This window comes from Cygnus olor, chromosome 9 (assembly GCF_009769625.2).
Source record: "Cygnus olor isolate bCygOlo1 chromosome 9, bCygOlo1.pri.v2, whole genome shotgun sequence".
In the NCBI taxonomy this organism is placed as follows: Eukaryota; Metazoa; Chordata; class Aves; order Anseriformes; family Anatidae; genus Cygnus; species Cygnus olor.
Window position 1 is genome coordinate 3,706,685 of NC_049177.1, and position 14,839 is coordinate 3,721,523.

A 14,839-nucleotide genomic window follows, 5' to 3' on the forward strand; every position below is an offset into this window, starting at 1 on the left:
TTTTGCAGTGACTATATCTAAATTGCTGTTTTCTGTCATAATTGCAGAACTGCCCTCTCCAGGCTTCCTTCCTGACACAGGAGCTTCATGTCCTACTGGCTGTGCCCACCACACTCAGCACCTCTGTGCATTGAATTTAGCACTTGGCAAAGGTGAGGCCACAATATGCTCATGTACTTCCTCTTGAGTACTCCTCTCCATGGGAAAAGCCATGGAGATTTCAGGCCAGTTTTTTATTCTCCTGGTGTTGCATTTTGCACTGTACCATTCAGGACAGAGCCAAGTTCTCACAGGCAGGAGGGTGAAAGCATTTCTAAGCTTCTCCCTGTCACATCAACTTGTCAGGGAACCACTAATAGCTATTTTCATTCTCACATCGGTTGAGTCAAATCCATTCCATTCAAAATTACTGCCCTGACGTTTGAACCTTTCAGGCAGACTGCCAGTGGCAGCACCTTATTTTTCTGTTGGAAAAAGAGAAAAAAAGATCCCTGACACGTAATTAACAGAGCCAGATTGATTTCGAAATCTGAATGACACCCATTATTGAATAATGAGCTTCAGATCTTTTGTTACAAATCTCAACACAGCAATGGTATGGGAAGATTCAGAGAGGATAGCAACTTGGTTTGCCTGAGTGCTGATCTTGTAGGTTGACAAATGCTCATGCATGTTGTTTCATTAAAGGCAGACCTCTATAGGGCACTCAAAGCAGTGGACCAAAATGGCAAAACAATGTGGGTAAGAGGGAACCTATGCAGCAATAAGACACCAAATGCATCATGTAAAATCAGAGCAAACACTTAGAAGACCCGCATTTCTGCTTGAAGGCACTGCGCCAAGCCCTATGCAGATGCTGCCCGCATGGCTGTCCCAGCACAAGAAATCCCGTGCAGTCTGCTGGGCAGACTGCGTGCGTGAATGTGAGTGCGGAGCATGAGCTGTGGTCCTGCGAGTGTTGCTCTTATGCCGGCCTTAGGGCTGTCAGATATCTGTGGGCTATGTGGGGTCCGTGACCACGGTGCTGCACCTAATTACACTAATGGAGGGAGGTGGGGAAGGAGATTAAAATCTTACTTCGCCTTCTTCTCCTCATTGAATTCCTACTGGATCTCTGTGTATAAATTTTTATAGAATCAGGAGTGTGGAGTTCTAGAAAGGTGAACTACGTCTTGAGTCTGCTTTTAGGAAGTAGTCATCAACAAATGTTTTTCTGTCTGTATAACTTGTCTCAGAATACAAAATTTTGTAACCAAATGCATGGCTTATAATTGAATTCTGAGCTATAATTAATTGTTCTTTTCAATTTAGAGGGAGTTTTGATGCCCTAAGATTTCAGAATACTAAAAGTTATTAGTTGCAGATTAAATGAGAAGCCAAATAAGGTTTAATAAACCAAAATTCAAATTTGATGAAATGGCTTAATGCTGTAAGGTTAAATGGGGCAAAAGGTTATAAATGTTTGAATTTTCTTTTTATCAGTCCCCCAAAATTAAGTTTCTGTGTTACTTGCAACACAGGTAAGTTTGGGAGGCAGTTTATATCGTATTATGGAGTTCAGAGGTAGGTTGGGGGTGTCAGACTGACACTGGTTTGAAACAAATGTAGGTTAGCTGAAATTCTAGGGCAGCTCAGGGATGTTTTAAGGAAGTGTGATTCTAGTATGTTTTTAAGAAGATGAGAGAGGAAAAACAAACAGACATTTGCCTGTTTCAATAAGACAGTCTGCAAAGATTTTGACATCAGTTTTTAGTGGTAACTGAAAGCTTAAGGGCTTTGGGAAAACGCTGTTACAGAGCTGTCTCTGTGGGCAGTCAGAGGAATGTTCTTTAGTGCCACATCCTAGGATCCGAGCTGACAAAGCTGGTTTCTATGCAAAGAGCGTAAGACACGATCTTTTTCATGCCTTTTGTGAAAAGGCTGGACCTCTGGTAAAATTGTTGCAATGCTCAAAGTTCAAAGCTTTGCTCTGTTTAGACCCCCCTGCGATTCAGAAAACTATCAAAATTTTTCTTTCTTATCTCAGGACAAATTCCCTAGCCTAAGTGCAAGCTGGCCCTGTGCACTCTTGCTTTGACTCACTCCTGATCTGAATCAGCTCCCACTCGAGCTCCTGCACTGCCTGAAGAATATTTGTCCGTCTGGCCTGACAGGCTGCCGCCACGTATCGAGCATGCTCCAGGGACTTTTCTCAGCATTAGAAAGGTACAAAATCTATTCAGTTCCTCTGTCTGTGGGGAAGCCTGTCAGCAAGCAAGATTTGGAGATAACCCAGCAGAGCATTTATTGAGTCTGCTGAGATACAGCTGCGTTTCACAGATTATCAGCAAAGGAATCCCCCTGACATCTTTTGGAAAAGAAAGGGCTGGTTAGGTCCCTAGGTGGATTTTTCTCTGGAAGAGAAAAATATGTTTTGGTTTATACTGGTGAGAAAAAAGAAGTTCCCAGGTAGTTTTATAAGTGTACTCATAATTCTACAATGTGTCAGCCCTGTTGTAATCTAGCTACTCTCCCTCTTGGATCTTATTTTTGCAGGAACATTGAAGGCCAAGAAACTAGAGCCCAACTCAACAGACTAGGGCATAGCATGATGCAGTGAGATAGTGTTTCAGAATATTTGAGTATCCCACACGTCCTGGGGACAGGTCAGCAGAAGCTGTTTGGAGAAGTCTTCATATGCCTCAACAGTTGGAGCTTGTGTCAACTCATGCAAGAGACAGAGGAAAGCAGCTAAAATGTAGAAGAATTAATTTACTTGTAGGAACAGTCAAGTAGTAAGAACTTTTACTACAGTCATGCTTTAATGTCTAACAAGTTAAAAATGCACCCCGTTTTACACATTTTTTACACATGTAGCTTCTTATTGAAATGATTTTATATTTGATGCAACCTCTTAAGAAGTTTTTTTCCAGAAAGACTGCAGGGTAAAAATGTCTAAAATAGTTTCTTTCTTGGTTCTTCGTCACTTGAAACAGTGATTCAATAACTGTATGCTTCCTGCAATTGCATATGATGTACACATGCTAATACTGCAAATGGCTTGGGTAGTATAGAAATACTACTTGTCTTGAAGAAGTGTGTTGCCAATGAAATAGACATTAGACAGCTGTATTGTGTTCTGACATTAAGCTATTTCAGTTTATTTTATTTATTTATTTATTTTTAATCTGGTTAGTTGTGATGTTCTGAAGGGACTGGAGAAGATAAGGTTACAGGAAGAGGCTGATATGAGAAAACCCTATGTGCTACATTAGATTGAGTGGGTCAAATGCATGGCATTGTACAAAGATAAAGAAGTCAATTCTTGTTTGTTAGCAGTTACTTTTATTATGGAGCAGAGGAAAAGATCGAGCTTCTTCATCCCTGTTACAATCCAGTAGAAGTCCATTCCTCATCTAAGCTTTAGTGATTGTTTATTCAATCTGACATGATGTCTTGGGGAAGAATGACATAAAAGAAATGTCTGGAGAGGAAAATCCACTTGACCTCACAGGCTTGTCCCCCCTTAAGTTTATCTTAACCCCCAGTTTTCTGTTTTGTCACTATATCCTTTAATCCCTTCTCTCTCCATAAAAGTGCCAAGATGTCTCCAAGCCACTTAGACTGCAGTGCTTGTTTCCATGTTCTTACTTGGCAACTAATTCCATGAGTTCATTATTCTGACCCTGAGTGAAATAGTTTGAATTTCCGGTATACACAATTATTTTGGGTTATGACTTCTGACTTTTGAACCCCTCACCAGAATGCACCATTTAAATCTCTTCATCAACTCTGAGTGCTGTTTGTGGGTCAACTCAGTGTCAATATTCCTCTAACAACATTATGCTGGTCAGAATTTCTTCTTCTTACGTCTTCTCTTGGAATGACTGCAGCAAAAACTGGGATCTTCTGTTCAGAGGGCATGATCCTTCCACTATTATGCATGTTCTCCAGAAGCCATGAGATTGTTTACAGCCTATGAGACACTTAGGTGCTTTAAGAAAAGTAGAACTAAACTTAGTAATTAATAGTCTTTGTCATGTATTTTGTGCTCTCCACAAGTGTGCTGTCCAGTGTGCATTCTGATTTCATTTGCAACAATAAAAACAGTAAGCAGCACAAGTAATTTTAGTACACGATCTGAGTGCAAGAAGAGGGTATAACACCAGTTATAACACGAGCATTCAGTACTCCGGTACTCCTGATGTACAGTCATTTCCTTTGTGTAGTAAAAATATTCTATATGAATTTAGTTTTCAGAGTTTAAAACATCGATGACAAAAACAAAACAAAAAAGAAAAAAGTAGCAGATGTTAAGTATCCAGCCACTGCATATAGAAACAGAACACCTGATTTACTTTATTCTTTCTTTCACACATTGTGTTCTGTAGCTGCAGGAAGTAATATGATATTAAAGAGTGATTTTCCTTCCTGTTTTTTTTCCTGTTTTCCTTCCTGTTGCTTCATCCATTTATTGTATTGATATCATCAAGTACTCCTGTAAAATAAGCTGGCAGCTCAGACCCACTTAGTTCAGCCAAACATTAAGTCTACCAGTACACATCTTTAGGAAAGACCGATTTGGTGGAAGGGAATTTAACTGAGGGTGCAAAATGGAAATACAGATGGACCCCCAGCTGGAACTGTTTTGAAGTTTGTGTAAGAGTCAATAATAATCTCCTAAAATGTACTCTCAGCCAAAAAAGAGCAGAAAAGGGCTTACACCACTGAAGTGGTATTTACTATTTTTTATTTCCTTCCTTAGCTTACTGTCAGGCATGGGAATTTACAAGCTTTCCGATGAGGATGAGGAAATCCAGGAACCACAATGACAGATCCACTTGAACAGACCATTTCATGAGAGTAATTTGAGAAAATAAAAAGTATTATCAGTGGCTGAAGATGTGTATTAGAAACATTACTAATAATACAAAGTTTAGTGTAATAAAAGGAGTGTTTCTAATGCACAACTGGTGGACATTTGTTTGCATCATTACTTTTTTTTTTTTTCCCCATGAAAGCCACTATAAGCAACCCAGTTCTCTCAGAAATGAATGTAAGATTACAAATTTGGGGCACATTCTTTATATAAGCAATTTGTTATTCTCTTTAAATATTAATTTATAAACAAGAAATATACTAAGAAAAATTTCTTTTACCTTTTATTTTGACAATGCAAATATCAACAAACATTGTGTAAAATCTTGATTTCAGGAACAACATGAAGTGTTGATCAGTATGAGAAAAAACTCTTGTTCGGAATTTGTTGGGCTTGAAAATTCTTGCTGGTATTTTGGCCAAAAATAAGAGGTAGGATGAGGAAGGAAGCCTGTCTAAAAGTGTGTTAGTAGCTGTCAGCCAGAAACAGAAAGTGCAGAGGCACAGAAAAATGAACAGGGAAAAAAAAAATGGTAAGAAATTCCTTGCAGACCTCAAAGAAACAAGTACAAAATAAAATAAAAATCTTTGGCTTGAGGTTAGGATAAGGATTTGGTGCTATTACTCTTTATTGTTCCAATTTTTGAGTAAGATTTGTGTCCCCAATTCTTCTCTAGGACAAATTCAGAGAGCAGCCTGAAAGAACTACTCAGACAGCTTTGAGGGAACGTCTGGCTGATATGTTCATAGGGAGCAGAAGAGTTGGTCCCACAGTAAGTAGAGTTACCTCCACAGTACCTTGTATTTAAAATTCATGGCTACCCAGAGCAATCACTGTTAGAAAGCTTGTGCTGTGCCCATCTGTGTGTGTGGTATTTGCACACGTCCCACCAGCTGGAAGGAATTTTCAGTATTGGATGAGCTTGCGCTTCTCTGAGAAGTGATGCCCGTTATCAAGTATACCTCATCTTTTTATTGTAAACCTGCTGATTTTCATGACTATGGCATTTCAACTACTTATTAGTTCTATATTAACTGTTCGAAGCCTGGCTCTGGGGAAGAGTGTGGTATTCGGTGCTGTTTTGTGCAGCTTGTACAGAAGTCCATGCAAATTCTCATTCAGTTACACAAGTGTTGGCCTGAGATTGCTTGGGTGTTCCTGGAAGCATAGCATACAGGTGTTGAGGCACCCAACTGCCACATTTCTGACAGGATGCTGAGAAGAAAGAGTCAGATGTGGTATGTGAAGGGGCTTCACAGTGATGTGTGAAAGGACTCGGCTGGACAGACTTGTGCTTATGTGCCCACTCCCATACCATTACAAGTTGGAATTGCCTCAGCAGAAACTGCGCATGTTGACCTTCAAATTTTTCTGCTCCACAGGCCTCCCTAGCCCTCTCCCACTCACCTTCCAACTGTACCAGAGACTTGAAGCTCTTCCCTGCCCCTTTCCCACTGTTCCTCTTCCCGCAAGCCTTCTCATCCTGGTGGACCAGAAAGGGAGTTGAGTACACTCTGTTACTCCTTTGCCTTGGGCTCAGAGCCAGTTCAGAATAACAACTTGTGCACGTATTGAGACTGGGCAGTAGAGGAGTTCTGGGCAAGGAAAATCATCTCCTTTCCATTTCTAGACAAAATTCTGGGGCAGGAAACCTGGCAGTATGGTAGTCCAGTGCAGAGATGTAATCAATGTCTTTATTTGTCCCGCAAACTATTATTATGGGTTGAGATGGAGAATGAAAGTTACCAGTGGTTCTAAGATCCCAAGCTGAGCTTCCAAAGCAAACAAAATAAAATAAAATGAGCACAATTTATGTGGAAATCAATAAGATACAGAGTAGAACCTCAAGTGCAATACTAGTAAGAATAGCCAAACTGTTGTAGCTAGTGAGGTGCTGATGGTGTATCTGAGCATGTGAATTTTAGATGGCTTCTGAAATTGCCCTTTATCAGCTTTTCTGTCCTCCTTTTTTTCATGCTTTGCTGAGTCCTCAGATTAGTCTACTTTATTCTCATGAACTGAACAGTTTCCTTGATTGCTGCTTGCAGGTGATAACAGTGTCACAAGAAAAGAACATAGGGGCAGTGATGCCCATCCCAAACTACGTTGTTTTGGAGTAGAGCTTCATTTAAGGCAAGGTTTTGGCCCAGACTAAGCCATTTGGGCCCATGCGCTCCAAACTATGAGCTGTCTTTTTCCATTTTTTTCTTTTTCTTTCTTCTTTTTTTTTTTTTTTCTTTTCTGGATTCTACAGTGTGGTTTCTAGTATATTCAGCACCAAGAGCTATTAATTTAATGGGATTGAGACTGTTTCCCATAACAGTGCTCCACTGCTTCCTTGTAAAAAAATAATCATGTGGGTTTTGTAGGTTACATGCAGTCCTCAGGATTTTGCAATTTAATTGGAAGATGCCTACAATTATCAACTATCTTCAGGCTTAATTAGCCTATTAGCTTGTCCTGTAACTCTGCATGCCCTTTAAACTTTCAGCTTCTTTCCAAATGTTGCCCAGAGTGTCATTTTGTACTTAATTCATTTTGTGGATGCTTGGTGATGAATTCTTCTTAGTTTTGAATTCAGTTTAAATAACTCTTTTTCTGCAGAACCTAGTTTTCTGTACATAAAATGTTATGCTGGCACCAAAGTAAACAGAGCTGAAATGGCTAGCAGGCCACAGTAAAACAAATCAGAATGATTAGTCATCCTCCTGGGACACAGATGAGTCACCTAAGGTCAAGACACTTCTGGGAAAACTAGATAGCTGGTAAATGTATTACCAACTGACTATCAAAGTCCTTGTGCCATACCAGGAAATAGCCCTGACTTGGGCAATTCTTCTCTTCCTGCAATGACAAAAGCAAACCAACTGCTTAACAAGTCATTCCCCTTTCTTCAGTCCCTTACTACCAGTTCTGACAAGCCAAACAAATTGCTTCTCCATGACATTCTGTGTATTTGTGGGCTAGCAAAAAAGCTTTTTGTCAGATGAAATACTGTCTGCAATGTAACACGCAGCCTTTTTTGTTTCTAGTAGGCAAGAGGCAGGGTTACCTCATCATCTTTTAAAATTAAAAAAAATTAATCATGTTTTACTCTTATTGATCTTATCTAGACTGTAGTTTCAGAAAAAAATCAGTGCTTTTTTTTTTACTGCACCACATTCTACCATGATGTGTAGAATTAAAGCCTATGCTCTCACCTGACTAAAGATTGCATAGTTTGCTCCATTTTTGGGATGTGCAACCAGAAAACCATTTGCTTTCATCAATGTCTTCTTCTTGTAAAACTGGTAGTTAAGGGAAGTTGTGAAGTGCCTTGTTGACTTGGGGATGAGCACAGATGCTTTACCCCAGCTCAACGTAAAGATTTTTCTTAATCTCGGTTGGAAGAATCCACAGCTCCTTTTTATTTTGATAGGCAGAGCTGCTCAACACATCCAAAAGGCCCTTTGCCTGTTTATTTATTTATAAATAACTACTCCCCAAATAAATCATAAACTCCTTCTATATTAGCCTTTTTCACATCCTCTTATTTTAGGTGTCTCTAGATATGCCACAAACAGGGATAGCCTCAGTGATTTGTTCATGACTTCACCACAGACGAATTTACTAGGGAGTCTGCTAGTTCCCTCTTCTCCCTCCCTTCCATCTGCCTCTGCCTATTAGCATTTCCCAGTACAACGTGTCAGCCAGGACCTGTTGAACATCACAGCTGAATTCAGGTCTGATCTAATCATTTGTCTCCGTCATTCATGCTGCCGAAGCTTTGGGCTGTAATTTCATTCCAACGTGCTTTCTATCTTGTGTGTACCTGTGTGTCAGAGATGTAGTACCATCCAGAGATCTGGGATGAGCAGAGTAGATGGGAGTGGAGTTGTCTGGAAATGTTCCAGTGACACCAAGTTCTACAAACACAGGTCTGTTGAGGCTGAAATGTTTGGAATTGCATGCATTTTTGCTGAATTGCTGCAGCTTTGCTAAACAATATAATCTTGCATGTGGCACATGGCTATCTTGGAAATGTGATCTCAATGCCCCTTGGAGCCTCAGATCTAAGGCTGACCAATAGTGGCCTGTCCTGCACCCGGAGACTTTGGGTACTCAGCATGGGGGCAGCTCATTGAGGGCATGTGCTCTGGAAGGTGCGTTCCTTGTTTTTGGTGCCGTGCCCAGCTTTGGAAATGTAGATCTCAGCAGTTTCACATACTTGACCATATTCTTTGGTAAAGCTCTCTACAGTGCCAAATCAGTGAACTGAACACATTTCTATTTCTGTAGTGTGTGACCATCTTTGTATTTGCTTCTTTCAAATTCCACCAGAACAGAATGTTATAAAAAGAGTGATTGTGACTCAGAATGTTGCCAGTGAATGCACTTTTTGAAATTAGTGTTCTGTGAGCCATATCAGTCTCAAGTCTGCTTTTGAATAACAGGCTTTTTTACCTTACCAGCACAATGTGAATGATATACCCGTCCTCTCTTACAATGAGGGATGTGAAGCTGAAGACATGTATATGACATTCATTTTGACTTTTTGCTGTTTGGGATGTAGTCCTGTACGGTCTTCCATAATATATTTGATAATTTTGCAATGAGTAGACAACCTGCAAACAGAGAAAAAAAAAGTCAAATGATTTAGTTAGATCCAGTCTGTACATGCCGGTATTTTCAGGTAATAAATAACTTAATGCAAATAGATAAAATGGTCTACAATGCAATATATTTGTATACACAGCTCCTCATTGCTCTTTTGGTCACTTATGTACCTTGGCCAGAACTGCAGTTTCTAAACCTATGAAAAACTTGATATAGTTTCACAACAGAAAAAAAGGTTTTGTCACAAAAGAGTTTGATTATTTCAGTCTAATAGAGATCCAGGAGGATTTGATATTGCTGGGTTAGATAAACGTGATTCTTAGTTTTTTTTCTGAGTGATCTTTTGAAGCTCAATATTTGAGAGCTTGGTGATGGGCACTTTATAAACCTTAAAATAAGATATATGTCGTATGGCCTCTCCAAAGCTCTGTTTCATAGGCTGGATGGGATTCCAAGCTTTCAGACAGATAAATCATGTGTATGGCTCCTGGGAGATTCAGATGTTAAACTGATCCTATCCTGATGATAAAGCTCTGTTAAGTATCCCTTAAAGATTTTAAAATGTAGGCCTCAGTCCTACGGTATAAGGCACATTGGTTCACTGTCTTCAGCTAAGGGTTGACTTGAAAACAGGTGGCCTCTAGCACGTAACACATTGCAAGATTGAACAAGTTCTCCCTTATTTTGTTTTCTGTGAAACTTCTACCTGAGAGTAGGGAAGAATGGTGTTACAGCCATATGGATACTGTTCTCAATGGCATAAAAATCCTAGCAGTCCATGGAAATTGAATCTGACTGGTACCTTTTTTTTTTTTCTGACTGAACAGATCTAGTTATCATGTACCATTATTATTTATTTCTGCTGCAGTTGTGAGTGGGACTTTGGAAATATAAGCAATAATGTCAAAGCCACAGAGTATGTCTGAAATTGGAATGCTATCTTGGTCCTGTGGCTTTTAGTTTGTAACACAGATCTTCACTCTATAAAAAATCCAGGTAGAAGTACGCTTCTGGCTTCACACATCTCTTTTGGACTCATTCCTTGCAAGCAGAACTGCACTAATAGAAGCCCCTTCCACTGACATCTCTTTGTAGGATTAGGACTGTAAGCAAGCTGTGACAGAAATGCCAGCTGTGACATAGGATTGCATGTCAGCACTGTGGGAAGATGGCGAATGATCCTAGTCCATGTGCGGCACTTCTCACTGATAGATTTTGAGGACTTGAGTGTCATTTTACATGGAGAGGCAGTGATACCCTGAGGTTACCCAGCAGATAAGCGACACAGCTGGGAATGAAGTCCAGGTGTCCTGAGCCCCAGTCCACTGCTCCATCCATCCTGCCTCCAAAGAAGCAATGTTTGCAAAAGAGCTGTAGGAAATGCCTGGTTTGCCTGTGTTTCACCCCAGGAATGGAATGCTGGGTCAGCAGTATTTATTTTCTTATCTTGATCCCCCTAATTTTTACTTTTTAAAGAGCTCTCTCTCTGCCCGGGCCTCTTGCAAACTCAAAACATGTTGCTAGTAGAGCCTGGAAAATTACTTGGAAGTTATTAACACTTGTAAAATGGTGATTCTCAAATTTGCCTGTGGAGTTTGGAAGATGGTGGTGGGAGGAACTGACCTCCTGGCACCATGTCAGCTGTGGTCCTTTGTGCCACTCCAGTCCCACCGCTGGCTGGTTTGGAGAGTAAAGCATGGCTGGTCCTGCCTCAGCCCTGTACCAGGTTTCACCCTGGTGCCCTTGCTCTGAAGTTAATGGGTTTAGTGATACGGACTTGCTGCATGTTTTTTGATCTACAGCTAAACAGATTGCTGCACATAAAAGCCCCACCACCCATTGCTACAAATCTATTAAACATCTCCAGTTAAGCATACAGCCTCCTGCTACATTCAGCAGCTGAGCATGTAAATTCCTGTGACCAAATAGCTGCACAGTTAACTGCTTTCACATGTGCTCCCACCATGGCCATCTCGAAAGGCAAAATCTCGGCCCAGCTTTGCCCTACAGGCAGCCAGCTAGTGACCAGGGCACGACTGTGCTGTGGGCCAGAAGGGGCACCCTGGGTCTTGTTCTTCACAGGGCAGCTCCCCGGGAGCTGGGCTGAGGGCAGCTCAGGTGATGGTGTGACTTTTGGCTTGCCCTCACCCTCCTCTCCCCCTGGCACTAGGAGCCTGTGGGTGCTGTGGGAGGCCAGGCTGGCTGCCAGGCTTTGCTTTGACCTGACCCTCCCTGTTAAGGGGTTCATGGTGGCTCCCTAGGCCTTGGCCTGGACACAGCTCAATGTGCCTGGGTGTGCTCCCTCCTGCCCCACTCTCAGACCCACTGCACTTTGTGGAAGGGGAAACCACTTTCATTTTTCTGCCTCCCAGGCTGTGGAGAGGCTTTTGCTCCAAATGAACCAGTACACATCCCAGCACAAAGCACTGCCGCAGCTCTGAGGGCTGCAGGGCTTCCCTGGCTGCCCCTGCCCTGGATGGTTACCACAGCCCTGCTGCCACAGGCCTCACTGCCTGGGGCTGGACCCCGCATGCCCACTGCCACAGCTCTCGCTGCTGGGCCCCGCAATGTGGAGGAGCAGTGGGGCCCAGTGCTGAGGCGGTGGGTGCCCGGGCAGCCCAGGAGCACCGGTAGCAGTGCTGGAGGTAGCCGGCCACGTTAGAAACAAAAGGGCTGTGTCCCCCTAGTCTGGAAGCAGGGGCCGGAGAGCCCTCTGAAAGGCAGCGGTTAATTTGAAACACAGGCGAAAATAGCGGCGGCGCTGGGAGCGTGTTTGCCTTGGCTGCTCCGAGCCCTGCGCCGTGGCACTGAGCAGGCCCCTGGCTGCCGGCCAGGCTGTAATATTTCCTTTTGCTGTTGTTCATAAAGGCATTCAGGAAAACAATTAAGTGCAACGAGGGCTTCCCGTTCCGGCGGCGTGCGAGCCTTCAGCGAGTGCACACCCAGGCTGTGGAGAGCCTGCCTGGCCCAGGTGGCCGTGGGGCCTGGGGCCACGCTTGGCCCCATGGCAGGCTGGCTGCCCCTGGGGGAGCTGCCTTTTGAAAGTTGTTTCTCCCACCCCTCAAGGCACAACGTGATTTCTCCCGGCAAACAAAAGGAAATGTCACAGCCATATTTTGGTGAGGGGGTTATGGGTATGCAATTTAAGAGGATTTATCGCTGCTTGAGCTGTGGCTTTTTAAAGGCCCCAATAGCCTGGGCCTCTGCTGCAGCACTGTGAAGATGACAGGAGGAGGAATACGTTGTACCACTACAGGGCGCCTTCATAGCTGGCTTTATCTGAGAGGCAGAGCTGAGTGGGTTGGTTTAAAATAAAAAAGCCGCTCACCTCACACTATTATTTATATGGCTATAAAGTCTGCAAAAAGCAGATCTCGGGCTACCCAAGATGTCAGCTATGCAAAGGAAATCACATGGAACATAAACTAATAAGGACAGAAATGTTCAAATTACATTACCTGGGGCACGGCAGCAATAAATGTGCATGCAAGGGAAGTTTGGCAAGCCTCTCCTTCTTTGTACATGTGCAACTGCACCAATTTTAACAGAGCCAGCCAGGTGTTAGGAATGCCCCTTCATAGCTAAGGGAAACTCTGAGGCTGCCTGAGACCTTGTAGAATCCTGGCTCTTAGTATTCAGCATTTTTGAAGTGCTAAAACACCACTACTTAAGGACAGCAGCTTGATGTCCTTACATGAATTGGGACAACTCTATGAAGGCCATGTTTATGCTCATTAATAGCCCTGATTCTCTGCTGGAGGGTAGTCCTTGTTGTAGCTGTGACAGGACAAATCTCAGTGTACAGAAAGCACCTGGCTGGCCTTGTGCTGACTGAGTTAATGGAAAGTGAGGTCAGCAAATCCTGGACTGATGACAGGATCTAAGAGTCTGATGTTTCACATCTGGGATGGCCAACTGGTGGTCCAGGAATTGAACCAGGCCACAGGGTGTTTTTGTTTCTGTCTTTTGGGAACACTGGCCAGTTCACATGAATGCTTCTGGGGGCACAGGAGGGAATGTGTCATTTTCTATCTCTTCTTAAAGATGGGCAGGCTGGGAGCATTGTATTTTTCATCCAGTGCAGTGTAGCCCAAATGTGTCCTCTGGTGTTCCTGCCTATGGACTCTCTAGCTGGACAAGGGAGTGCTTCTCTGTGCACAAGTCAGCCATCCATGTTTTAGATGACACAAGAGGAAGATTGTCTGCAACCATACCAGCCCTGGCTCTGTCAGCTAAGGCACTGGCCACTGAAGCTGTAGCTAATTAAGCTAAGGCAGAAGGAGATAATCAGTGGTAGGAGAGAGAGGATTAGAGGTCTTTGTGATCACTCGTGTGAAATTTGTTCAACCAGCAGCTAAACTTTTTGGTGTCACTACTGTACAGAGCATTTTTTATTACAGTGACCTTACATTTATGTCTTTTCCAGGTCATTTGGGCCTTGTGTAGACCTGTGCCTTTAAAACAAACAAACTTCAAAAGGAAAATCAATACCTGAGGTGGAAGAGTTCATACATTTCAGAGCCTCAGGTGAGCAAGATGATTTGTATTTTAACACATGTGAGTTTGTTGAGGAGAATGCAGCTATGGACCAGGACAGGCTCCAGAGGGGTTTGACACCCCTGCTGATGTTGAAGGGAGAGGTGCCCTCATCAGCTTAGTACAGCCCAGAGAATCTGGGAGAGAAGCAGCTGCCTGGGCTGGTATACAGTAGTAAAAATGGAGATGGAAACCTTGGTTGCAGTGTGTTTTAGTTCCCTTCAACATAGCTAGTGCCTGCTATCTTGCTTTGGGGAAGTAACTGCCAGCTGGGTGAAGCCTTGCACATGCTGACGTGGCACATTCACTGTTGTTGCAGCTCAAATTCTTCAGTTTAGGGATCAAATTTAAAGGTGTTTCCTTGTTCGGGAGGCAGAAATGCTAAAAATATAACTTTGAATAGTTAAGTGATACCTTGTCAGAATCCTGTTAGGATTGGGTTGTGCATGAATAACCATTGTGAATAGAATAATCTTTTTCTTTTGAGTTAATGCTCACCTGACATCTCGCTACAGGAATTTGTGTTGGTACTGGGAGTATACTCTTAAGGGCAGGTGCAATGGTTATACAGTGTCCATGTTTCCAGTTTAGGTGATAATGCCTTTGGCATATTGCAGCTGGAAGATGTATTGAGTATGCATTCCGGTGAGCAAGTGGGCTTCCACTTAGAGTGATAACCATGGGGCTTGCTGGTGTAAGTATCTCTTGTTAGAAAAGCTATACGAGCAATTTGAGGGTCCAAGGCAAAAACCTGCCTGCAGCCTACTCTTTGTCATAGCCAAGCAGTGGTAGAGGTCCCATGATGACTCCCAAGATAACCAAAGTGGATTAACTTCTATTCTACAGATT

At 42.7% G+C, this 14,839-nt stretch overlaps 1 long non-coding RNA gene across 1 annotated transcript; it reads left to right on the forward strand.

Moving 5' to 3' along the window:
- Positions 1-2,029: 2,029 nt before the first annotated feature.
- On the forward strand, positions 2,030-14,175 carry LOC121074943. The gene is made up of 3 exons (XR_005822641.1): positions 2,030-2,205; positions 5,535-5,630; positions 13,881-14,175. It is a non-coding gene; the product is annotated as an uncharacterized LOC121074943 (long non-coding RNA).
- Positions 14,176-14,839: the final 664 nt, after the last annotated feature.